The sequence below is a fragment of the Pristiophorus japonicus genome, chromosome 3 (assembly GCF_044704955.1).
Source record: "Pristiophorus japonicus isolate sPriJap1 chromosome 3, sPriJap1.hap1, whole genome shotgun sequence".
NCBI classification, from domain to species: domain Eukaryota; kingdom Metazoa; phylum Chordata; class Chondrichthyes; family Pristiophoridae; genus Pristiophorus; species Pristiophorus japonicus.
In genome coordinates this window covers 55,632,519-55,658,507 of record NC_091979.1, presented here as the reverse complement: position 1 = coordinate 55,658,507, position 25,989 = coordinate 55,632,519, and the positions used below count along the sequence as shown (strand labels likewise).

The 25,989-nt window shown below is 43.8% G+C and overlaps 1 protein-coding gene and 1 pseudogene across 1 annotated transcript in view; one reads left to right on the top strand and one right to left on the bottom strand.

Annotated features, from left to right (window-relative positions):
- The window catches only part of arhgap15 (Rho GTPase activating protein 15), an 833,101-nt gene that overhangs the window by 155,582 nt on the left and 651,530 nt on the right, over nt 1-25,989 (top strand). The window lies entirely within an intron of this gene.
- Nucleotides 13,911-15,121, bottom strand: LOC139259734 (cofilin-2 pseudogene; annotated as a pseudogene).

Genomic DNA, 25,989 nt, shown 5'->3' with positions numbered 1-25,989 from the left:
ATGTTGGAAAATGTGAGGTTATCTACTTTGGCAGAAAAAATAGAAAAGCAAATTAGAATTTAAATGGAGAAAAATTGCAAAATGCTGCAGTACAGAGGGACCCGGTGGTCCTTGTGCATGAAACACAAAAAGTTAGTATGCAGTTACAGCAAGTAATCAGGAAGGCAAATGAAATGCTGGCCTTTACTGCAAGGGTTATAGACTATAAAAGCAGAGAAGTCCTGCTACAACTGTACAGGGTATTGGTGAGGCCACAGCTGGAGTACTGCATCCAGTTTTGGTCTCTGTATTTAAGGAAGGATATACTTGCATTGGAGGCTGTTCAGAGAAGGTTCACTAGGTTGATTCCGGAGATGAGGGGGTTGACTTATTCGGATAGGTTGAGTAGGTTGGGCCGATACTCATTGGAGTTCAGAAGCGATGGAGGTGATCTTATTGAAACTTATAAGATAATGGGGGGGCTTGACAAGGTGGATGCAGAGAGGATATTTCATAGGGGAAACTAAAACTAGGAGACATGGTCATAGAATAAGGGGCCGCCCATTTAAAACTGAGATGAGGAGGAATTTCTTCTCTCAGTGGGTTGTAAATCTATGGAATTCTCTGCCCCAGAGAGCTGTGGAGGCTGGGTCATTGAATATATTTAAGACGGAGATACAGATTTTTGAGCGATAAGAGAGTAAAAGGTTATGAAGAGTGGGCAGGGAAGGGGAGCTGAGTCCATGATCAGATCAGCCATGATCTTATTAAATGGCGGAGCAGGCTCGAGGAGCCAAATGGCCTACTCCTGCTCCTATTTCTTATGTTCTTATGATCCTTAAAGCGCAAGTGAGTTGGGATTGCCTGTAAAAAGACAAATGGGTTTTATATGTGTAACATTGGATACAAAAGCAAGAAAGTGATGTTGAATTTGAACAAAACATTGATGAGATCATAGAAGAAGCATTGCATACAGTTCTTGGCACCCTATTGTAGGCAATATATTAGCGCCATGGAAACAGTACTCAGGAGGATGAGAGAAGAATGGTTGCAGGAATGAAAGGTTATAGTATCAGTCAGCATCTATGAAGAGAACAGATGAGTAATGTTTCAGGTATAGATTCCTCACATAGAACTTTTCAAATATGAAATCCATCGCTTATTATGCTTTCTTTTTCCAAAAAATAAAATTGGGTGGTATGGATTTACTTTATTTTCCAGAGTGTGGTATAACATGGTATTTGAATCCTTCGGTTCAGTATCCACTCATTGCTGAAAAAGTGATGTGAAAGAGGCATTAAACAGAGCCTGTGATGGAATACTTCTAAACTACGATTGAATCTGCTACATCTAGACATGAGAAGATGTTGCTCCCAACTCACCTTTAGCTGCCAGGAAACTTTAAAGGCAACAATTTCCTAGGCTCAAGGGTTAATTTTCCATAGCATTTTCAATCACAGTGTATATTTCTGGCCCATTTATAGGAAGTAATCAATTTGGATTTGTAATGTTCTTCAATCTTATTTGTTCCAATGCTATTTTGAAATTGCCCAAATTATATTTTCACATTTCCAAATGAATTTACTTTAAAACCTGCCACATTTGCACCTCCCCATGTCATTTTCAAATCAAACTTTCTCAGGTAATTGAGAGAGAAGGAAATAGAAATTGCATCAGTGTCCCAATATCCTAAAGTTGTAGGAAATGCAAATGAAAAATAGAATTTCACAGATTTAGCATATTTCCAGCTTCTGATGAAATTCAGTGCCACAATGTTTATTGCAGAATAAATAATTGACATTGTTCCTGTCGTTAGGAGGGAGTATGGCAATTTCTCCCGCTGTTTTCTAGGACTGGCATCTGTTATGTGATGGCAGCAAGAATGGCATTATTCAGTGTTAGAATTCCTGTTCCAGCTGATGTTCGCCTCAGAGAAATTGTTAATAACATAGGGGCCAAAATTGGTGAAGAGCAAGGGCCGCCCAAGTGCTACCCAAAGGACCGCCGATGGATGCCGAGATACCTAACGGAACTCTGGGCAGGGTTTTTGGCAAAAAGGCCCTTGAAAGGGCGGCCGCCAGCAAAAGAGAGACTTATGCCATCAATCTGGGCGGCAGCGAGCGGGAGCTCCCTTTCTCGGCAGCAAAGCCGCTTACCGCCCATGTGCCGCCAAGGATGGAGTCGGGCCCACGGAGGGTCGAAGAGCTGCAAATAAAAAGCGTAAAAAAAAACATTGGATGACCTTCAGGGGACCCCATCAAGGTGAATTGCTGTAAAGAAAACATTTTAAAATTGTTTACTAACCTTTTTTTTCAACTCTTCATACTCACCGTCGGGGATAGACCAGCCTCCTCGCAGTGGTCCACCCCCTGTTCTGGCGCCTACTCCCGCCCGCACCAATCTGGCATCTCGGCGGACGGGAGGTCAGTTGTGCCACTTGGCTATCCGCTGACGTCAGCGGGCGGTTCCTGGCGGTTTTCCCCTCCCACCTGCTTCAGACCAAATCAAAACTGCCACTGGGCGCAACTCGAGGAGGAATGTCGGCAGCAGTGGGTGGCACTGGGCAATAAGACCATCAATGTAGGCCCTTCGGAGTCTTTTGCAGTGGTCTTCGGTGGTCTAACTAAGATTTTAAGTCCCAAAAATACACTATGAACAGGGAAAAAGTGACCACCTCATTTGGATACACATGAAATAGCAGTGCACGTGTTACACATGAGTAAAATGATTACCCTGTAACTGAATAATGCTTATGGAGCACTCTGAGTTTCTTTTCATTAGTTGTTTGGCTGTTTTACGACATGCCCAATACTGTTTACTGACATTCATGCAGAAATGATTTCCTCGACAAACATAGAAACATAGAAAATAGGTGCAGGAGTAGGCCATTCGGCCCACCGCCATTCAATGAGTTCATGGCTGAACATGCAACTTCAGTATCCCATTCCTGCTTTCTCGCCATAACCCTTGATCCCCCTAGTAGTAAGGACCACATCTAACTCCTTTTTGAATATATTTAGTGAATTGGCCTCAACAACTTTCTGTGGTAGAGAATTCCACAGGTTCACCACTCTCTGGGTGAAGAAGTTTCTCCTTATCTCGGTCCTAAATGGCTTACCCATTATCCTTAGACTGTGAACCCTGGTTCTGGACTTCCCCAACATTGGGAACATTCTTCCTGCATCTAACCTGTCTAAACCTGTCAGAATTTTAAAAGTTTCTATGAGGTCCCCTCTCATTCTTCTGAACTCCAGTGAATACAAGCCCAGTTGATTCAGTCTTTCTTGATAGGTCAGTCCCGCCATCCCGGGAATCAGTCTGGTGAACCTTTGCTGTACTCCCTCAATAGCAAGAATGTCCTTCCTCAAGTTAGGAGACCAAAACTGAACACAATACTCCAGGTGTGGCCTCATCAAGGCCCTGTACAACTGTAGTAACACCTCCCTGCCCCTGTACTCAAATCCCCTCGCTATGAAGGCCAACATGCCATTTGCTTTCTTAACCGCCTGCTGTACCTGCATGCCAACCTTCAATGACTGATGTACCATGACACCCAGGTCTCGTTGCACTTCCCCTTTTCCTAATCTGTCACCATTCAGATAATTGTCTGTCTCTCTGTTTTTACAACCAAAGTGGATAACCTCACATTTATCCACATTATACTTCACCTGCCATGCATTTGCCCACTCACCTAACCTATCCAAGTCACTCTACAGCCTCATAGCATCCTCCTCGCAGATCACACTGCCACCCAACTTAGTGTCATCTGCAAATTTGGAGATACTACATTTAATCCCCTTGTCTAAATCATTAATGTACAATGTAAACAGCTGGGGCCCCAGCACAGAACCTTGCGGTACCCCACTAGTCACTGCCTGCCATTCTGAAAAGTACCCATTTACTCCGACTCTTTGCTTCCTGTCAGCCAACCAGTTCTCAATCCATGTAGCACACTACCCCCAATCCCATGTGCTTTAACTTTGCACATTAATCTCTTGTGTGGGACCTTGTCGAAAGCCATCTGAAAGTCCAAATACACCACATCAACTGGTTCCCCCTTGTCCACTCTACTGGAAACATCCTCAAAAAATTCCAGAAGATTTGTCAAGCATGATTTCCCTTTCACAAATCCATGCTGACTTGGACCTATCATGTCACCTCTTTCCAAATGCGCTGCTGTGACATCCTACTTTGAACTTTAGCTGGCATACTTTATTTCACTTTTATCCCCGAATGTTTTGTGATTAGGCTTCTACTCAAAGCAGCCGCTGCAACTTTTAAACATGACAATGAACATCATTAGCGTTGGTTGGCTATATTTATCATACATTATTATTTATTTTTCAACTGCTATGCACATCCTTCATGCATCAATCTTAATAGTATGCATTCATCACATGTTCCATGATAAAACAGCCAATGCAAAGAAATGCTGCTTTTTAATTATTTTTTTTGCACAAGAAGCATTTTAATTTTTTTTTTAAATTTTGAAATTCAGGCCCCAGGTGACCAAGAAATTTTAACCTCATAGTAGAATTACAGATGTCTGAACTGACATTCTCAACAAGATAATTTAGGCCCTTCAGAATACTACAGAGACCAAATAGGCAGAGCTCCAAGTACCTAGAGATGCTTGTTCAAAATGTGGTCAGTGATGAGAGAACACTTCAATATTCCAACATCTCTCTCGCAGGGTAACAAGAGCAATACCTGGCGAAGGACAATTAAACAAATCGATAGACATTAGGGTTGGACTCAGCTCAAAATCCAAGCCTACACAAAATTCTCCAAAATGACCCTTAGAAGTTTGATTCTAGCCCCTTTAAGATTACAGAAGCATCATGGTGATGTGACTGAAATAATACTTCCAGAATCGAAAGAGAAGATGTGCTGCTTTGTGCAGGAGTGCCTGTGGGAATGTTGTAGCCAAACAACTGGGACCTGTGGAGCAGCTATCAAGGGAAATGTGGTATTATTCTCTCACAGCCTGGAGGATCCAATCTCTGGAGGTGCCTGCTGGGGAAATTAAACAGATTTTTAGGGAGGCCATTAGGCTATTTACTTTATTCTGAGGAACATCTGTTGTTGTAGTGGATAAGGGCTCAGTATATATAAATGGTAAATGTCTCAATGTATTGTGCTAGAATAGCTATTGGGTCTTAATATGTTGCTGCAGGTCTTTTTAATGGTGGTAGCATTGGAAATTAACACTAATTTGATATATGACTTCTAGTTCAATAGGTTTTTCCTTGACTTTAACCAAAATCTGTCATCTGAGCTTGGTTGTTCAGTGGATGAAGTGGTCAGAATAAGATACCGGGCTGTACTTAATCTTAGTTTGATTTTTCACATCCTTACATTTTCCTGCCGGTGATTTTCCTTTTCTCTTTTCACGCCAACATAACCAGTATTGTCTGGTAAGTGAACAAAATGTGTATTGCCCCAGAAATTGCTGGAATGGCACAGCGATGTGAACTGGATGTTTTTAACATACCCTTCAGACCAAGTGTCGAAACAGCTTTGCATCCTGAAAATTATTGCCTTCCGACACTAATAGGAGTGTGAACGGCAATACTGGTTCGCAAATACTGCCAAGATCGCTAATAAGTTTTTAAAATAGACCTCGAGGAACAATTTACTACCTGCAGGAATGAGACTCCACAGTTTCATTGTTCCCTTTCTGGACCTCCAAGTTTGTCAGGCCCATAACTCATGTCAATAACAGGATCCTTATTACCAGCCCTGAATGGTTGCGGCAGGATTCATTTGCATTAACTGTGTAAGTCCAAAAATTTCATGACATGTAATTTATTTCAGTGGAGTGGCTCATACCCCGAGATTGCAAGTTTTTACTGTTTACTGTTAATGGCGGAACGGCGCAAATCATTCAGCAATTTCTGGAGCATTGGAACTCCTGGCAAATCTCTTCTTTGCCACAAACTGTTGGATTTACCCTACAACCTAATAATGGTGAGCGCTGTAAACTCACCATTACTTTTTTTAGCAATTTCTGGGCAATTGCTGGAAGGAGATTAACAGGGTAGATGCTGAGAGGTTGTTTCACCTGGTTGGAGTGTCGTGGGAGCATAGTCTCAGGATAAACGGTAAGCCATTTAAGGCCGAGATGAGGAAGAATTTCTTCACTCAGAGCATTGTGAATCTGTGGAATTCTCTAACACAGAGGGATGTAGATGCTGAGTCTTCGAGTATTTTCAAGGCTGAGATAGATAGATTTTTGGAATCTAGGGGAACCAAGGGATTATGGAGATCGAGCGGGAAAGTGGAGTTGAGGTTGATGATCAGCCATGATCTTGTCGAATGGCGGAGCAGGCTCGAAGTTCCGTATGGCCTACTCCTGCTCCTATTTATTATGTTTTTATTATAGTGTTCTATGCAAATCATAGAATAGTTTACTCTACATTCCCCGCAAATTATCCAAATTGAAGAATATGGGAATGAAATTGGTCAGGACCAGTAGCACAAAGTAAGTGTGAAAGCCCGTTAACTTCAATGGAAAACAAAATCGGGCGCGATGTAACACATTCAGCTGATGTTCTTTGAGCCTGTTTTGCGCTACTGGCGATGACAAATTTCACCCCCATATATCTTAATTATTATCAAAGTTTATTTTCATAATCACCAAAGTGTGGGCATTTACGTTATATTTATTCTCTGCCAACAATTGCGAAACTGCACAGAAGTCATTAAGAAATTCTGCACGGATGATTCTTCCCCATTCCCTTAAAAGATTGATTATGTTTGAATTACTCACTATGGAACATAAATGTTCTGTAATGGGCTGCAGTGAAAGTTATGTTTCTGGTGATGATAATTACAAATCAGAATTACATAACGACTTTTGGTGGTATGTGATCATAACCTGAAGCAACTATCCCCAGAAAACAAGTGTCAGCCATTTTAAACCAACTGCATCTGCAAAAATTATAAAGTTTTTATTTTCTTTGTTTTATCAAAACAGCATTTTGCGCTGAGTTATTTCTAATATTTAGGCCCCAAGTTTCCACATGATTTGCTCCTGATTTTTAGGAGCAACTGGTGTAGAACGGAGTATCTTAGAAATCGGTATTCTCCACATTGAGTGTGCTCCAATTCTAGTCAGTTAGAACAGTTTCACTTTTGAACAGAATTTTTTTTTCAAAAGGGGGCGTGTCCGGCCACTTACGCATGTTTTCAAAGTTTCTACAGTGAAAACTTACTCCAAACTAACTTAGAATGGAGTAAGTGAAGATTTTTGTGCGCTGGAAAAAACCTTGTCTACACTTTAGAAAATCAGGCGTAGGTTACAAATTAGGCGTAGGGAATGGTGGGGGGGAGGGGAGGGAAGGGAAGTCATTAAATTCTACAATCAATCCTTAGTTATACTTATACAAATATTATACAAATAAATCAAACCTGAATAAAAATGTATAAGCAAAGAAAATATTAAATCATCTTCCTACCTGTGTGAAACAGCAGCAGCTGCTGTGCTTGAGGCAGGCCTTTCATGTTGGAGACAGGCAGGGGTGTGGCATCAGTGTCTCGTCTCAACGGCAGCGGCAGGCAGCAAGCAGCCTTCGAGCTGAGCTGCGGTGCTTGAGGCAGGCCTTCATTCCCCGCGAAGATGCAGCACCCGGACGGACTTGAGGCCATTCGGCCATGGGATTGCAGCGGCGTCAGTGGCTGGCCGGGAGCCGAAGAATGAACACAGGACACACGCAGCTGCAGATTTTAAATTCTTTAGGCCGTTCGGCCACGCTTATGGGGCGGCGTCAGTGGCTCGAAGGCAGCCGAAGAATCAGGAGCGGACGTAAGGCCATTCGGCCATGGGATTGCAGCAGCATCAGTGGCTGGTCGGGAGCCGAAGAAAGAACAGCAGCAGCCTTCGAGCTGTGAGGGGGACTGACTGAGGCCATTTGGACAGGGAGAGGCAGCCACATCGACATCTTTATATTTAAAAATTTGCAGAATGGGTGCTGCATTGTCAACACCACATATTATGCAATGGTTTGCTTCCTCATGCAAGAAATTCTTTATTCTTGGTGGACGTTGATCCATTGCAAAGTTGAATTGGCACTTTTATTTCTCCAAACACACAGTCCTTAATTTGCAGGCACCGGTTCTGCAAGTTTAGCAGTGAAAAGCTGAACTCACTGATTTCAGCAGGTGATTTATTCAGCAGTGTTGCTAAAAACACTCCCTCACACACAGAAATATGAAGAAAATTAAAATACAAGCCTTTGCAGGGGTCCAAGAAACAAATCTTCACTTTTTCTGCAGTACTTTTAAAAATGGCCGAGTGCCAATGTTTACTTCAGACTGCGCATGCGCGAACGCTCCAACGTGCACGCACAGGGTTACTGGCACCAAGAAGCCTCATTTCAATTGTACCCGCCCACTCCTACTTACAAAATCAGCGCGAGTGGTAGGCTCCGCTCCCTGTGCGCCGCGCCAAGCAGACATCGAGCAGAATACCGCACTTTTTTTCCGACGCCGTTTTCGGCGCAAAAAACAGGCGCCCAGCTCTGAGGTGCGCCTTTTTCGCCGCGTGTGGAAACTTGGGGCCTATGTAACTATTTTTCAGTAAACATTAATCTCTGTAAAATTACCTTTGGCACATATAGAAGTAGATCAGCTTGTGACCCCTGCTGCAAATTTATAGTGGCATGCTGTAAGTCTACAGGTTATTATTTTATAATGTCCCATGTGGATATAGAATAATTTGTTCCTTATGAAGCGTATAAAAGTTGAATGATCGCATATGATTGTTCGAGCTAAACTAAATTGAAGGCACTAATTTCACATCTGAGGCGAATTAAATCCATAATTCAGCAAATTGTACTTAGTAACTTATCTGAAAGTGTGTGGGAATGAACTGCAATTAATTATACCCAATTTAAGTACTCCAATATCTGTTAAAGTATTGTTACAAACTAAACTTTATCAGAAACTCACTGTGATGATCGGGAAGAAACATTACACAATCGAGAGTTTTGCTAGATAAAGTAATGTTTGCTCTGCAATGTTTTGGCATTGTATATGCAGTTAAATTTGGCATTTTCCAATCTATCAACGTGTTTGCTCTTTTGTTACCATGTACTGTTTCTGCAACATTATTTCTTGCACCATTCTAGTGCTGGATAGGGAAAATGGGGAGATGGGTGAATCAGAAAGGATAAATATTGAGATCAAAGCGAGCAGCCATTGGTGGTTCATTGAAGAATAGAATTACAGAATCATGAAATGGTACAGCACAGAGGAGACATTAGTCCATTGTGTTGGCTCTTTGATAGAGCTATCCAATTAGTCCCACTTCCTTGCTCTTTCTCCATAGCCCTGTATTTTCCCTTCAAGTATTTCTCCAACTCTCTTCTGAATGTTACTATTGAATCTGTTTCCACCACCCTTTCAGGCAGTGCATTCTAGATTACAACAACTCGCTGTGTTAAAAAAATATTTCCTCATGTCATCTTTTGCCAATCAGCTTAAATCGTTGTCCTCTGGTTACCAACCTTTCTGCCACTCTAAATAGATTCTCCTTATTTATTCTATCAAAACCATTCAGAATTTTGAACACCTCTGTCAAAAGTTTAATCTACAAACTTTGAAATTGCGCCCTCTATACCCAAGTCCAGATCATTGATATATATCTAAAAGAGCAGTGGTCCTAAAATTGACCCCTGGGGAACACAACTCTCCACCTTCCTCTAGTCTGAAAAACAACCATTCACCACTACTCTCTGCTTTCTGTCCCTTAGCCAATATTGTGTCCATGCTGTCACTGTCCCTTTTATTCCATGGGCTTTAATTTTTGGGCTTTAACAAGTCTATTATGTGGTCATTGTCAAATGCCTTTTGAAAGTCCATACACACAACATCGACCACACTACCCTCATCAACCCTCTCCATTACTTGATCAAAGAACTCGATCAAGTTAGTCAAACACAATTTGCTTCATGAAATTGTAATTCTGGGCATCAGAAGGTTGATGAACAAACTCCAGCAGATAGATTCCTGTGTATGCTTGAAGCAAAGGAGGGGAATTGGGGTATGCTAGGACAGTCACAGTCATTCCTGAGAGTTGTACTGGGAACATCATTGAAAATTTGAATACAAATCTTGCCTGATTGTTTATCATGGGATGGGTATATCCAACTGGGGATAGGGTGTGTGTTAAATTGCTTATCGAACCCTAAGCAATTTCTCTAAGCGGACCTCCTTCATGGCAAACGAGCCAAAGGTGGGCAGCAGAAACGTTACAAGGACACCCTCAAAGCCTCCCTGGTAAAGTGCAACATCACCACTGACACCTGGGAGTCCCTGGCCAAAGACCGCCCTAGGTGGAGTAAGTGCATCCAGGAGGGCGTTGAGCTCTTCGAATCTCAACGCCGCGAGCGTGAAGAGGTCAGGCACAGACAGTGGAAGGAGCATGAGGCAAATCAGTCCCAGCCCCCCCTTCCACCGACAAATGTCTGTCCCACCTATGACAGGGTCGGTGGCTCTTGCATTGGACTGTTCAGCCACCAAAGGACTCACTTTAGGAGTGGAAGCAAGTCTTCCTCGATTCCGAGGGACTGCCTATGATGATGGATGATAGAACAGGGTGTAAAAAAGTTCCAGGAGCCAAATTAATATGATTATATTGCTTTTATTTTCATATCTTTGTTATGTGATAAATGTTCTTTTTCAGAGTACACATTGGATTGGAAAATATACATTAGTATTTTTGGTGGAATGTGATAATAGAACCTGATTTGTACAAAAAATATTGATGGAATGAGACTGGGAAGAAAATTAAAATGATGAAGAAAGGTTTTGTGAAATATGACGGGTCATTTTCTACTTTCACTATTCATCAATCAGAAAGGAATAAGTCACAGAGCAAGAAGACAATTGGCCAGACTTGACAGTCATGTCATGAACAATAGTCACAACAGAAGCACAAAACATTATTATATAGATTGATTGCGGACTGGTACAAGCTTGTCCTCCTACCGGGAGCTTTAAGATCCCAGTAATGCAACAGCTCAAGGAAGCTGTAACTTGCACAACAGGAAGTTCTACATAATTGTGTTAATGTACAAATCTGACCTCAGAGGGGACACTTTAAATTTGAAATCATTTTTAACAATATATTTATTTCAAAGATAACAATTCGCTTTTAACACTTTGATGCTATGTTCGAAGTATTAGAAATTATATATGGTTATCTTGTAGGTTAGTGTCGAACAAATGTTTTTAAAGTGAATAACAGCTGGTAATACTTCCCTCATTTTAAGGACTGTTCATCTCATTCCACTGCTTAAGTAAAGATATTTCTAAAACTTCAAGGGTTGAAATTGCCTCTTTATATAGCCGTCTTAGCGCCGCCAGGGAGCGATAACGAGGTGGAGGAGATTTTTCGCCTGGGGGCAGGTGGGTGGGGGGGGCGCTACCACCTTGCGGGAATTGCTGAGCAACCGGTGATGTCATCATCGCGTGTAAGGCAACCCCTCACCGCTCCACGCCAACCCCTTAACAACCCATGGGAGGAATTGCCCTGCGAGCCGCAATGCTGGTGCGAGCAGATGTCAACGCCAGCTTCGAGAGTCGCAAAGCTGGCCAACATCCGCTCTCGGCGCGCTCTTTAAAGGGGAAGGTGCCAGCGCCCTGGGCCACCAACTTTTTTCGCCTGCCAACTCTCGGGTTGGCTCAATGATGGTGACCCTAGCGTGGTTACGGCCTTACATGCGGCCCGGCTGCAGGCCTGGTCACACGCTGCCCTGCTGGCAGAGTGCACAGCAGCCCTCCCCTTTAAGCGAAGGGGAGGGACATTGAAGCTTCCCTCAGGGCCCCAGTAGCACCCTGGTTGGTGCCACCAAAGGAAGTGGAGCGCACAAAATTGCACTCCGCTTACTTTGAGGTAATCGCAATTCTGCGGCCGGGGATAGGAGTTCTGTGACGGGCACAGAAAGTCCGGCCCCAGATGTTTACTGGCCCTGATTGGGGGCAGGGCAATTTTGCCACCGTCCCCCCCCCCACCACCCCCACCCCCTAAGTGTCTTATTTTCTCTCAACCCTGCATGGCAAACTCAAGCAATCTCACTGCAGTGCAAACTTGTTATTTCTCCTGCCAGTGCTCACACCAAATTTTAATTCTATGTAAATGAGCATGTGACACAGTAGGAGGCAGTGACACTGCATCAATGGGCATCTTGTTCTTTCCGCTATGGAGGATTGGACAAGGAAGTGCCTGAGCCTCCTGAAATCTGTGTGCCTTTTGTTTCACAATTGTTCTTGTAGAAATACTTCTATATTGCTTGATTTGTGTCTCAAAGTGGTAAGTATTTTGGATGAAGGATTGTTGAAGCTCTGAGATGAAACCAGATTTTTCCTTTACTGATTTGATCCTTGTCGACAAGAGGCAAAAAACAAATGACACTGTGATCAAAGCACTGTCCTCCCTTAGTTTTTAACCCGGTTTTTTCAAGGTACAATGCAAGTTAACACTTTAACACAATACTGAATGCTGCACTAGTTCTAGGGCTTGGACCCCTTTGCAGCATTGTTGTGTGTGCATGGTACAGTCGAAATTCGGTTACACCCGTTTGGAGGCGGTAACCAAGGTTAGGCAGGATTTCCTGTGCCTGGCGCGGACGTCCTGCCCCGGCCGTGAAATTCTGGTTACCGTTGCTCACAGGAAGTGGAGCGCCATGTCGCGCACTCCAGTTCCATTTGGGCGGGATCGGGGTGCTACACAGGCATAGCACTGACACGTTTCAACGCCCCTCCCCTTCCGTTAAAGGGGAGGGATGCTGTGAACTCTGCAGACCCTTTGAAGGCCTCCACTGGGCCACCAGGGCTAAGGGGTGCCGTGGCACAGCGTTACTGTTTTTGCGCCTCCGCTAACTCCGGCGCAATTTCACGGGAGCCAGTAGCGCCCTCCCCCGGGCGACAACAGTTTTGTGCCCCATTAGCACCCCCGGAGGCGCTAAGGAGAGGCATAAAACAGGGGAATACCAGCCTCCAGGTTCTTGTTTCAGTAGCACATATTCCTTTCCTTTTATCCAAGAGGAGTAGGAAGTGTAGGTCGGGATCTATAGCTGCAGAAGATCACCTGATTCTCCAGGCAGGAAGTCTAATAATCTAGTCGGTGAATTTCCATGGTTCCTCCCGATCATTTGCCATAATGTCTGTGGTCTGTGAAAGAGCATCAGAAACCCAGAAACAACGATTTAAGTGCCACTTACGCCACCTTTTCCCAGGTTTCTGCGGCTCTACCGCTGAAGCTACGACAGATGAGCAGGAAAATCCCTTTGAAACTCTCTCCTCATAGGGACTGATATAAAAATAAATGTTGGGTGTCAATTAGAAGGGATTTGATTTCTCTTACAGTACCATGAATCTTTTATGACTTTACCCTCCACATTTTAGTTTGCTGTTGTCCCTCCAGCAATAAATTGGCTCAAAAAGAATATTATGCCTCAAATTATTGACCTACCTACTTAACTTCAGTGGAGGATTAGTCAAACCCTGGTACTAGGCAGCACAAGCTCAGACCATTTGTAGCTCAACTTTTCATTAAGGCCCTAGTGCTGGTGTTAAGATTTGCACAGTAAAGCAGCCTGATGCCTGTTTCAAGCTCATGAACCATTTGCCCATTTACAGGCCCACCTGAATATGGCATCAGGTGAGCCTTGAGTTACAATGGGTGACTGAGTTACCCCCGCCTGATTTTTCTACACCTGGCTTCCCATTTTGCAGGTGCAAAATGAATGGCTATAGAAACATAGAAACATAGAAAATAGGTGCAGGAGTAGGCCATTCGGCCCTTCGAGCCTGCACCACCATTCAATGAGATCATGGCTGATCATTCACCGCAGTACCCCTTTCCCACTTTCTCTCCATACCCCTTAATCCCTTTAGCCGTAAGGGCCATATCTAACTCCCTCTTTCAATGTTTGAAAAAAAACTAACATGGTAAACTTTGACTCCCATTCTTTTTCAGTAGTGTACATTCCACTGGAAGCAAAAGGCAACATAAACAACTCCTTCCTTAAGGTCTGCACAACAGGAATGAAAACGCAAGAGCTACAATTCACTGATGACGCAATTACAACTACAGAAAATTGGTTGGCATTCCTTAGTTTTTTTTAAAAAACAAAAACATTTTACAAAAAGTGCTTTTGATGCATTGTGTAGAACACATGCTGCCATGACACAAAACTAGGTTATCAAGGCAGGAGTGGGTTATGAATGCACAAGAGCCTCATGGAACTATGATCAAGTGCAACTTCAACAATTACAATACTGAATTAATGGCTACCACCTGACCATGGACAATACTCTCAAGGTTTTCAAAAGCTTATACTTAGTGTTTCTAAACTACTCACAAACATTCACATTCATTGTACAAGAAACAAGGAATGCATGCAACGACAAGTGGTTTGGCTAGAATGAATAACGTGAAAGCATTTCTCGAGATTCTACATAAAAACTACTGGGATCAAACAGTCTAAGGGCAACCGCAGGTTGGCTGCTTAAGTTAATGAGATCTCCTTTACGTGGAAAAAAAACACCTAAACTATTCCAACTTTGATCAAATGATATTAATAGAGCTACAGAAATGGAAGCTCCATGGGTCAAGATGGCACTCAATTGTCATTTTGCAAGGATATTCCTTCAAGTGAAACCACCACATTACCTCCCAGTTTCTCTGCAAGTGTTATACGGTCCTGAATTTCATCTAATCCATTAACTTGCCATTCATGTTTAATACCTTGTAAATTTTCTTTCAATAGCATCCTTTGAGCAAGCATATATCATCTTGCTTTTAAGGGGGGCCTTCTCTGGAGCCCAGAATATAAATACTAAATCTTCTTTCTTGGACTCTTTTGTCTAGTATGTAGCATCATACAAAGCATAACGATAGTCGCACAGAGGTACCAACTTAACGAAAGATGTGTAGGGGTCCTGCACAGTTTCTCCAATTTCACCCACCAAAATCTCTTTGGTCTCCTCCACAATTACCTGTTTTTTATCATCACTGAGGCAAAACAGTACGGCTTTCTTTCTTTTTTTGACTTCTAAGCGACGATGATTTTCTTACTTTCATGTCATTGAAGACTCCAATAACTTCATCGTGTACTGTTACTTCAGAGGCCATGGCGAGTGGCTATGAATTGAATTTCTCCCCCAGAGTGTCTAAAGTAAACTAAATTCAGCTGCTGAGCAGATTATCTCAAATTGGCCAAGTTTGAGAGGCTTGTGAGCGAATTTTCATCTGCAGGTCAAAGTCACTGCTAAATGGTTAAGAATTGTGCAAATCTTACCAAAATTGTCAAGTGCAAACTAGCACTCAATTCTCGATTGGAAATTTATTTGTGTAAAGTCCTGTCCCCTCAGTAGAGATTCAAACGAGGCATGTAGTGAAGTCAAGGTCACTCTGGACCGCACCTTTATTTCACAGCTCTGGAATGCTGCACTTGTCTGAGACCTGTCCTTATATACCTGTCTGTTGCAAGTGCACCCTTGGTGGTAAGGTATGCGGTGGTTACAGGTCATATCTTATTACAGTCATGTATAGCATGTTAGGATACAGTTATATATAATAATGCAAGATACATGACAATTTGAATTATTATTAACAACTGACAGTCTCTATCAGTTTTAGGGAGGACACTAGCAGTGAAAAAGAAAAATTGCATTTAAGACAAATTGAATGTAATGAGAACAATAAAAGAGGGAAGAGTTTTAATAAGAAGACAAAGATTGGAGGGCTTTAGAAGGCATCTCAACTCTTTAAAGCGTTGGTTAAGGTAGCAGGAACAGGTGGTTAAGAAATGGCAGAAAAAAATGAAGGGAAAGGATTCCCTAAGTATAGCTTCACTGCTACCAAATGATCTTTGCTCTGCCACTTTCAGACTGTTACCCATTGTCACTGACTCCACTCATCTTAACCCCTTTGGCCTCTCCACCTCCCACTCTTCCTTTAAGATCCGCTTTAAGACCCACCTCTTCAACAAAGATTTTGGTTCCTCCAAATACCTTCTGCTTTGGCTTGGCATCCATTTATTTGATCACACCTCTGCATGTTTAGCTGGAGGAAATTGTGGCTCTTCGACAAATGGATGTCGAACAAAGCAGTCTGACAACAGAGAGACAGTGGAGGGGTCAAGGGAAGTGGTCCAGAAGTAGAGCTGGATGACATCAGTGTACATGTGGAAGCTAGCCTCACATCGCAAAGGGGCAGCTTGTAGCTGAGGAAGAGAATGGGCCAAAGCCAGAGCATTGGGGAACTCCTATGATCGAATGGTTAAGGCAAAAAGGAGGAAAGGAGAAAAAAAACATACTTAAGGAAGGGAGAAACAGTTTCCATGGAATCTATGTATCCTCTTCTGTCTCCAGTATCCAATTTTACAAAATATTTTAAAGCCACACTGTAGCTATGTGATATATGTATCTTCCCCCAAAAATTATGAATTTGTAATTATAAAACCCAGGATTTTGTAAAACTTTACCTTGCTGCAGGCTTAGCAACTGTTATAGCTCACCCACTCAATCAATATGGTGAACAAAATCAAACGTGTGGGCTCAGAGCTGGAGTTTCGGTTCGACTCATTTCGGGGCGGTAATGGCAGCGGGGCGGTAAAGTTTGCGCCCAGAAACAGTTTGCACCTCAGTCAGCAAAATTCAACAGCTGGACCCTGAGTATGGAGTGGAGCGCTAAGGGAGACGCTACACACCTCTCTTAGGGCGCTCGGCCGGCTGAGCAAGCGAAAATACCGAGCTAAACAACCAGCCTAGAAGTGCTGTAAGAGAGGACTGGGGGGCGGGGGCAGAAAAAAAAAACCCTGAAAAGAACCCACCAAAAACATTCCCAATAAATAACACACGTCACCACAACATAAATCACAAAAAAATATAATCACACTTACCAATCGACATTACGTATCTCAATGCAGGCGCTACAGCTCGGACCACCCACTTTCACGGCTGATCCCAGCAGGGTGCTCTACGGAGCGCTACGGGTCGGGCAGCAGTCAAAAATCAAGCTGGTATCGCAACCAGAGGCATTGCATGCCGGCTCGCCTTTTCTAGGCGGTTGTGCTTTGCGCCCAGACGAAACCAGCACCGAAAGTCCCAACGGGACACTGAAAGTGGGCTGCCCACTTGGAAGTGCTTACTGCCGTCATTGCCGCCCCTCTGGGGCACTAACGGGCAGCAAAAGCCTGAAAATTCAGCCCCATGTCCTCTCAGGAACATATCATTCATGTCATGGCAATGCTCTTCAAATTCCTTTTGATAAAGTTATCTTTAAATTCTGTCCTTCTGAGGAGTAAGCTTTAGCTGTAAACAGTGATAGGTCTTTCCTTCTGGGGCAACTGTTGTTAATGTCATATTTAGACTGGGTAAGAGGCCCAGAAGAGGCAAGCCGGTGTGCAACGCCTCTGATTGTGACACAGCTTGATTTTTGGCTGCCGCCCAATCCTTAGTGCTCCGTAGAGCATTATGGTATTCCAATCTCCCCAGTACAGCAAAATGAGAGAAGTTAACAGGTGGGCCATAGCACAATTTAAAAATGAATATCTCTTTACACAATAACACAATGGCACGGATTTTGCTTTCAGCAGCGAAGGAACGACACTTGCCATTCACTAAACTGACAGCAGCCCATAAAGTTTTCACTGGTTTTTGAGAGTAGACTTGCTCCAGTTGGCATCTAATCCAGTTGGGATCCCTATAAAGAAGATCTGTGGTGTCTGTGAGCAGGGCGGGCAACAGCAAGGCTCTTCAACCAATCAGATTGAAGAATCCTCACGGAGCTATGCAGAGTCCAGAGCAGGAAGTATAAATTGGATTTAAATCGTGTGCAAAAAGCAAAATATAGATTAGGAAAGAAAGATGCGATAAAGAGAAAGAGATAAAAGAGACAGACAGAAACAGTTTAAAAAAAATATTTTAATTTTTTAGTTCTTTTTAAATCTCCAATACAAATTAAATTCTGAAGGAATGAAATGCCGCACATGTAAAATTACATTTTCAGGGCCAGAGAGGTAGTTTGGCAGTAATTATCACTTGTTACACTTGTTAAAAATTCACTTTCTTCTGAATGCACTAGCCCCAAACTTTTTCTGCAGTGTTTAGTGGAGAACTAATGGGTAAGTAACTAATGGGCGGAGGAGCAGAGAGAGATTGTGGCAGAGATGCGACAGCTGAGGGTACGGGGCCCAGAAGAGCCAAGATCCCAGGGGCAGCACGGGCCAGCCCACACTGCGATATGTGTGCGCGCTAGATCCGTGCAATAGAGCAGGTCTCCAGTTGTCTTGGTTAATCCTTGCCACTGGACCAAGACCTAGCTCTGTCAAGCCCGTGTGGTGACTGGTGTATAACGGTCACCACACATTGCTTTAAAATTCCCGCACAGGCATCTTCCACCCCTTCAATTGGAGTTCAGGACTGGAACATCAGGTCCTTCATCGAAACACCTGTGAACTCGTGGAAGCAAGTCATCTTCGTTCGAGGGATTGCCTATGATGATGATGAATGGGTAAGTACAGCAATTTATGCCATTACACTGATTTCAGTGCCAAATCTATTGGCGAGGACACTGACAGCGCATCCTGTGGAGTAGCACGATAACACTGACAGCAACTTCCAGATTTCCACGGTAACTGCGCAAGTGTGAACGCTGGGATTTGCAATCTGTAATAGTGGTGAGCGGTGTTAGCCTCACCGGTATGATCAAAGCAAAATTCGGGCCACTGTTGTGTTTTTTTTTAAATTTCTGCTGCCTAACTTTTAAATAGTTGTGCCCAGAGAGATTTTTTTGTTTGGGATCACTTGAAAAGAGAGCTGTAATTTTATGCTATGGTGATCACTAAGCTACTGGAAGGCCGGATAGTTATAAACAAGTTTGTCAAACAGTTGAAAATCATTATTGTTTTCATGAATGATTCTTTTATTCTGTACAAGATATTCCGTATATAAGAAAATAAATATCCATCACCTTTTATGGACATGTAAAATATATTCTAGTACCCTGTAGAAGTAAATTTCTGTGCCCAAGGAACAGACTGCAACATTTGAAAACAGTATCACGGAACTGCTTTTAAATGTTGCAGTCTGTTCCAATGAATATTGATTCTGCTTACATGATGTTGAACTCATTGGGATTTGCATACGAATCCAATATCTGTTTCCCAGTTAATTCATGAACCAGCAGGTGCTATGCACTTATCCTCTCCCTGAGTTGAAATCAAGATTCATTGCACAGTCTTCGACTCTCACTCATTCTTTTCTCGGATCTTGAAACTGTGGAACTTATTGCTTCCCTTCATCTTTCCCTCCTCCATCAAGTTGCAAGTTTTTAACCACTGCTCCTTGATATAATCCTGTCTTCTTGCCTAATCTTTTCAAGGTTGGTGCAACCTTGCCTTGCTTTCTCAATTTAGACAAAGATTTAAAAACACAAATGGCGGTTGCTTCCAAACTGCTGGAACCCTCCTGTAGTTAGTTTATCACACAGCTCTTCCATTCGCATATTTCGCCCATTGTTTTATTATTGGTAGTTGGGTTTTAAACTCAAAACAACAGATTCCTTTTTAAAGTGCAGTTCAAGTGTGTGTGTGTGCCACTATTTTTAATTTAACTTTTGTTGTCTTGTATTAAAATAAATATAAATTTAAAATAGAAGAAAAAATGCTGCATAAACAGTGAGAAGTTATCGACAGCATTGTTTTGGTGTATGCAGAAATCAGAAGCGGAGGTCATGGTGCCTGTATACACCACAGTGTCATGCAAAGGCTAGGGGCAAATTCAGTCTGTGAGATTGGCTGATGTCCGATACAGTTGTACACATTTCCACACCTACACCCTTTATGCACGCTAAACAATACATTGTAACCAAACAATGGAGTTTGATTCAAACTTAGGTCCCAAAGGTGATAACCCACTGTATTAGCCATTCTTGTTGGTATCTACACTTTCTTCACTAATGAACTTTTATAATAACTGGTGAATACAATCTACTAGCTGTGATCCTTTTTTAAAAATTATTGGTTGCTTTTAGTGATCAGCCAATGTATTACCAACATTAATGTCCTCGACCAGGCCAACATCCCCAGTATTGAAGCATTGACCACGCTTGACCAGTTCCGCTGGGCAGGCCACATAGTTCGCATGCCAGACACGAGACTCCCAAAGCAAGCGTTCTACTCGGAACTTCTTCACGGCAAATGAGCCAAAGGTGGGCAGAGGAAACATGGACACCCTCAAAGTCTCCCTGATAAAGTGCAACATCCCTGTTATATATGTAAACTTGTATTTACTCTGTACAGCCACCAGAGGGCTCATCCCCTGGAGTCCCAAGGGATTCCATAATCCCCTGGGAGCACAGGTATTTAAGGAGGCTTCACAGGTTGGAGAGGCACTCTGGAGACCTGCAATAAAAGACTACGGTCACACTTTACTTTGAGCTCACAGTTATCAGCCTGACTCTTTCTCCATAACAACAACTGGTGATGAGATACATATAGCGAACCCAAAGATGCAGAGAACAGTGTGCATCCTTGAGAAATTTTCAGAGGGAGATGATTGGGAAACTTTTGTGGAGCGACTCGACCAATACTTCGTGGCCAACGAGCTAGATGGGGAAGCGAGCCCTGCCAAATGAAGGGCGATTCTCCTCACCATCTGTGGGGCACCAACGTATGGCCTCATGAAGAATCTGCTCACTCCAGCGAAACCCACGGAGAAATCGTACGACAATTTGTGTACACTGGTCCGAGAGCATTTGAACCCGAAGGAAAGCGTTCTGATGGCGAGGTACCGGTCCTACACCTACAAAAGGTCTGAAGACCAGGAAGTAATGAGTTATGTCGCCGAGCTAAGACGCCTTGCAGGACATTGCGAATTTGAAGGACATTTGGAGCACATGCTCAAAGACGTTTTTGTACTTGGCATTGGCCACAAAACCATACTTCACAAAATTTTGACTGTAGAGACACCAACCTTGAGTAAGACCATAGCGAGAGCCCAGGCATTCATTGCCATCAGTGACAATTCGAAGCAAATCTCTTAGCACACAAGTGTTGCTACAAGTACTGTGAACAAAGTGATGTTGTTTTCGAATCGTAACGTACAGGGCAGGTCACACTTACCTGCAGCTACACGTCCGCAGATGTCTCAGAGTCCACCATCAAGGGTGATGAATGCAAGGCCATTAGCACCTTGTTGGCGCTGCGGGGGTGATCATCGTTTCCATTCATGCCAATTCAAAGAGTACGTTTGCAAGGGCTGTGGAACAATGGGACACCTCCAACGAGTATGCAGGCGAGCTGCTAAGCCTGTTAAACCTGAAAACCATCATGTTGCAGAGGAGGACAGATCCACGGAGGATCACAACGAACCAGAGCCTCAGATCAAGGAGGCAGAGGTACATAGGGTGCACACATGCATCACGAATTGTCGCCCGATAATGCTGAATGTTGAAATAAATGGACTCCCGGTGTCAATGGAGCTGGACACGGGTACGAGCCAGTCCACCATGGGCAAAAAGACTTCCGAAAGATTGTGATGCAACAAGGCCTCAAGGCCAGTCTTAACTCCAGTTCGGACGAAACGAAGAAATTACACGAAAGAACTGATACCTGTAATCGGCAGTGCTACCGTAAAGATCTCCTACGATGGAGCGGTGCTCAAGCTATCACTCTGGGTGGTACCGGGCGATGGTCCCATGGTGCTCGGCAGGAGCTGGCTAGGAAAGATACGCTGGAACTAGGACGACATTTGAGCGCTATCGCCCGCTGACGACATTTCGTGTGCCCAGGTCTTAAACAAATTTCCTTCGCTGTTCGAACCAGGCATCGGGAAATTCCAAGGAGCAAAAGTGCAGATCTACCTAATTCCGGGGGCGCGAACCATCCATCACAAGGAGAGAGCAGTACCGTACATGATGAGAGAAAGGGTAGAGATCAAGCTAGACCGGCTGCAAAGAGAGGGCATAATTTCCCCAATCAAGTTCAATGAGTGGGCCAGTCCTCAAGGGAGACAGCACCATCATAATCTGTGGCGATTACAAATCAATCGTTTCTCCCTGCAGGACCAATACCCACTACCAAGACTGACGACCTCTTTGCAATGCTGGCGGGAGGAAAGACATTCACGAAGCTGGATCTGACTTCAACCAACATGAAGCAGGAACTAGAGGAATCATCAAAGGCCCTCAGCTGCATTAACACACACAAAGGTCTTTTTGTTTGTAACAGATGCCCGTTTGGAATTCGATCGGCGGCGGCGATATTCCAGAGGAACATGGAAAACTTACTGAAGTTGGTCCCACACACCATGGTCTCCAGGACGACATCTTGGTCACAGGTCGGAACACAGTCGAGCATCTGCAGAACCTGGTGTAGGTTCTTAGTCGACTCAACCGCAAGGGGCTCAGGTTAAAATGCTCAAAGTACATTTTCCTGGTGTCTGAAGTGGAGTTCCTGGGAAGACGGCATCAGACCTGCCAACGCGAAGACGGAAGCAATCGAGAACGCACTGAGGCCACAGAACCTGACAGAGCTGCGGTCGTTTCTGGGACTCCTGAACTACTTTTGTAACTTCTTACCGGGTCTCAGCACACTGTCAGAACCACTGCATGTCTTACTACGAAAAGGAGAAGAATGGGTTTGGGGCAAAAGCCAAGAAAATGCCTTTGTAAAAGTGAGAAAATTGTTATGCTCAAACAAATTGTTTGTGTTGTATGATCCATGTAAGCATTTGGTACGAGCATGTGATGCATCGTCATATGGCGTCGGGTATGTATTGCAACTAGCTAATGATTTTGGGAAACTGATTGCCAATGCATCCAGGCATCTGTCTAAGGCTGAGAGAGCCTACAGCATGATTGAGAAAGAATTGTTCGCGTGTGTTTACGAGGTAAAGAAAATGTATCAATACTGTTTGGGCTAAAATTCAAATTGGAGACTGACCATAAGCTACTTATATCCCTGTTCTCTGAGAGTAAAGGGATAAATAACAACGCATCGGCCCGCATCCAGAGATGGGTGCTCACATTATCCACATACAACTACGCCATCTGCCACAGGCCAGGCACAGAAAACTGCGCCAATGCTCTCAGTAGGCTGCCGTTGCCCACCACGGGGGTGGAAATGGCGCAGCCCACAGATCTAGCCATGGTTATGGAAGCATTTGAGAGTGAGCAATCACCCATCATTGTCCGGCAGATAAAAACCTGGACAAGCCAAGACCCCTTATTATCTCTAGTCAAAAGCTGTGTGCTGCACGAGAGCTGTTCCAGTGTCCCAGTGGAAATGCAGGAAGAGTTAAAGCCGTTCCAGCGGTGCAAAGATGAAATGTCTATACAGGCAGACTGCCTTCTGTGGGGCAATCGAGTAGTGGTCCCCAAGAAGGGCAGAGACACCTTCATCAATGACCTCCACAGTACCCACCCAGGCATCGTAATGATGAAAGCGATAGCCAGATCCCATGTGTCAATACGGATTTATAATCCTGCGTTCACAGATGTAATACATGCTCGCAGTTAAGCAATGTACCCAAGGAGGCGTCGCAAAGTTTATGGTCTTAGTCCTCCAAACTGTGGTCTGGGGTATGCGTCGACTATGCAGGCCCATTCTTGGGTAAAATGCTCCTTGTGGTTGTAGACGCGTACTCCAAGTGGGTTGAATGTGAGATAATGTCGGCTAGCACGTTCGCTGCCACTACTGAAAGCCTGCGGGCTATGTTTGCCACTCACGGCCTACCCGATGTTCTGGTGAGCGACAATGGGCCATGTTTTACCAGTGCTGAGTTCAAAGAATTCGTGAGCCGTAACGGGATTAAACATGTCATATCTGCCCCGTTTTAAGCAGCTTCCAATGGTCAGGCAGAGAGAGCACTGCAAACCATTAAGCAAGCCTTGAAGAGGGTAACTGAAGGCTCACTGCAGACTCGCCTATCCCGAGTCCTGCTCAGCTACCGCACGAGACCCAACTCACTCACTGCAATCCCACCTGCTGAACTGCTCATGAAAAGAGCACTTAAGACAAGGTTCTCGTTAGTTCACCCTGATCTACATGAACAGGTAGAGAGCAGGCGGCTTCAACAAAGTGCATATCATGACAGCACAAATGTGTCACGCGAGATTGAAATCAATGATCCCCTATTTGTATTAAATTATGGACAAGGTCCCAAGTGGCTTCCCAGCACTGTCGTGGCCAAAGAGGGGAGCAGGGTGTTTCGGGTCAAACTTTCAAATGGACTCATTCACCGGAAACACTTGGACCAAATCAAACTCAGATTCACAGACTATCCTGAGCAACCCACCTTGGACCCTACCTTTTTAGATCCCCCAACATACACACCAGTGGCAACCAGCACCACAGTTGACCACGAAGCAGAACCCATCATCCATAGCAGCCCAGCAGGACCCAACACACCAGGCAGCCCAGCAAGGCCAGCAGCACAGCAGCCCAGCGAGGGCCCAACAAATGATTCAACAACACCAGCCTTCACACCGAGACGATCAACCAAGGCAAGAAGGGCCCCAGATCGATTCATATTGTAAATAGTTACACTATTGACTTTTGGGGGGGGGGGGGAGTGTTGTTATTAATGTAAACTTGTATTTACTCTGTACAGCCACCAGAGAGCTCATCCCCTGGAGTCCCAAAGGATTTCATAATCCCTTGGGAGCACAGGTATTTAAGGAGGCTTCACAGGTTGGAGAGGCACTCTGGAGACCTGCAATAAAAGACTAAGGTCACACTTTACTTTTAGCTCATAGTGTTCAGTCTGACTCTTTCTCCATACACAACAATCCCCCCTGGCCAAAGCCCGTCCTAATTGGAGGAAGCGCATCCGGGAGGGCGCTGAGCACCTCGAGTCTCGTCACCGAGAGCATGCAGAAATCAAGCGCAGGCAGTGGAAAGAGCATACGGCAAACCAGTCCCACCCAACCCTTCCCTCAACGACTATTTGTCCCACCTGTAACGGAGACTGTGGTTCTCATATTGAACCGTACAGCCACCTAAGAACTCATGTTAAGAGTGGAAGCGAATCTTCCTCGATTCCGAGGGACTGCCTATGATGATGACCACAGAATAGTTTAAAAAAAACACAAACTCATTTTAAGGGTACAGTAACTTCATTAATAATGTGCAAACTTCCAGAACCGTGTACCCATTCTAATGTATATTTACAACTATGTAGCAATCATCTCATTTTACTGTAAATAGCACAAAAAATTAACTCAAAAGGTCAGCACCATTCAATTAATGTGTCTGCAGAAGCTAGAAATTAACTCTTCATAATTGGGAAAAACTGTATTTTGTATGTTAAATGCAAGTCAGCTGAAATCCTTTAACCTGAAAATAATAAGTATATACAGGTACACCATCCAAAATCCGGCAACCTCGGGACCGAGATCGTGCCGATTTTCGGATTTTCCAGTTTTCGTACCTCGCTGTTGGCGCTTCTTGCCGCCCGCCGACCCTCCACTTCTCACCGTCCATCGATCCGTCGATTCCCACCAACCCTCCACACCTCGCCGGCCGATGATTCTTGCTGCCCACGGTCCCCTGGTGCTGTATTTTTTACCGTTTTTTACCAATTTCCTCGACCCTCGTGACCCGGTGTCACCATCTATGCCGCCTGAAAAATTACCTGTTTTCGGACAATTCCAGTTTTCAGACAGCCCGATTCTGGACGTTGTACCTGTATATTAAACATGCTACATTAAGATATAAACCACAAATTAATAGGAGAATATTTTGCATTCTTTAATAATGATGTTTTAAAAAAAAATACCCTCTTCATTTTTATTCTGTGGAATTGCTGATCCAAACATAATCCAAATGCACTGGCAAAACACTGAATTTCTCAGAAAACTTCAGTATTTGCTGATTGATCAGTATTTACCTGTTCTAAAATGAATATCAATACCTGTGATTTCTGTTAGAAGCTACACTTATGATACCTGAAGGCATTTGAAATTGTGTTTAAAAAGAAATAGGTTGCCTGTCT